We start from the raw sequence: 1,717 nt of genomic DNA, 5'->3' as shown, positions 1-1,717 counted from the left end.
CATAATATTTTCAGGAAATTATTATTATTAACATAATTGAACGGAAAAATTTTAAGTTACTGTATAATGTCAAAAAATAAATAAAATTAGCAGCACTATGCACTTTTTGTTTGTATAAACATTAAAATACTAATATTAAAAATGATGGCTGGATTTTAAACAATCGAAAAATCTTGGTTTGGTGACTTACAACATAACACGTTATCTACTAGATTTGACCAAAAGTAAATACATAAATTAAAAAATTAAAAAATAAATACAAAATTATGAAATGATAAACCTCATATTTCAGTCTTTAACTCACTTTAAGAGAAGGATCAAAATCATAAATTATAGAGATTATATAGAGTTGAGATTTTTAGAATGCACAATAGCTTGTTTTACATCTACAGGTTAAGATTTACAACAAAAAATCGATCCGATTTTCAACAAAAAAGGCAGACGGGCTGAATGAAAATGTAACTCCACTGTCTGACAGCAGGTGGCGCTGATGGAACAGCAGAAATAGAGCGGTTTCCTCGGTAACCGCTGTAAATAAAGCAGCTGATCTTTTAAACACTGCTTTATTAGGCATTACTGAGGGAAAATGAAAAGCAAATATCATCAAGAAACAGTCAGTTCTCCCTTATGCATTCATAGAATTAATTAATTCATACATTCTTTCATTTAATTTCTTTCAGCACTCTGCCTTCATTTATGTTTTTACACAAAACGAAACCTACGCTGCATGTTGCACCTGCGTGAAACTGTTAATTTTGCTTAATGCTGAACAGTAGTCAATTCAGTCAAGAGCAAATTTGAGAAGAATTATTTTTCTTTTGTTCTTTAATATTAATAACACAGACAGCAAGCTGCTCTCACTTTCAGATCGTTCTGACACACACATCAGATTTTCTCAGTATACGGAAAATTTTTATTTTTTTAAACTTATTTAAGACCAAAATGGCCATTTTGATTTAATTTTGTGTAAAATGTGCCCGTTTTAGCACGAAAAGAAAAGTGAACTCATCTCTGTAATGGTGCGCTGTAAGAGACGCGGCTCTCTATGTGCGCGCACATAAAATAGCTCTCAAGTACCGAATTTAGTTATCTTTCGCAATTTCTTGCGCTTGATCGGTTTAAAATCTTTTGAATGCTTAAATTGGTAAAACTTAAAAACACATGCATATGATAAACTTTCGTGACGAGTCAAATTCGGGGTCTAATTCGTGACGTGGTAGCACTTTTTTTTACCACTAGTTGCATATAGCTTTCTCGAGCACAACGTGCAGAAGTAGCTGGTTCTCTTAATTTCTTACACCAGCTACCAAAAGGCTTGTCGTCTCTGCCTATTTCTTCTATCCACGCCCAGCGACATTTATTTTTAAGTCCTTTATCAATTACGATGTCTTCCCCAGACTTTATAATCTTACTTTCCATCCTGCCGACTATATGTCTCCGCTCCGGTGTACCGACGAAACATGCTACCTATCAGATTGTGCTACCAAAAATATATTTACATTGTTTTAAGGGTAAGTTTAGGGTAAGGGTAGGTGTGGACTGGTAGGTAGATAGGGGTAGGTATGGACATTAAAAGCCTCAAACCACATGAATAAGATGCTGGTAGCACAATCTGATAGGTAGCATTTTTCGCTATCGATTTGTGCTACCTATCTTTTTAATGGGAGGTAGCACAATCTGAGCGGGTAGCACAAATCGTTAGAACACCGGAAAACTT

The sequence above is a fragment of the Sinocyclocheilus rhinocerous genome, unplaced genomic scaffold (genome assembly GCF_001515625.1).
Source record: "Sinocyclocheilus rhinocerous isolate Xijiao unplaced genomic scaffold, SAMN03320098_v1.1 scaffold538, whole genome shotgun sequence".
In the NCBI taxonomy this organism is placed as follows: Eukaryota; Metazoa; Chordata; class Actinopteri; order Cypriniformes; family Cyprinidae; genus Sinocyclocheilus; species Sinocyclocheilus rhinocerous.
The sequence above is the reverse complement of the archived record's forward strand: the minus strand, read 5'-3'. Positions refer to the sequence as shown.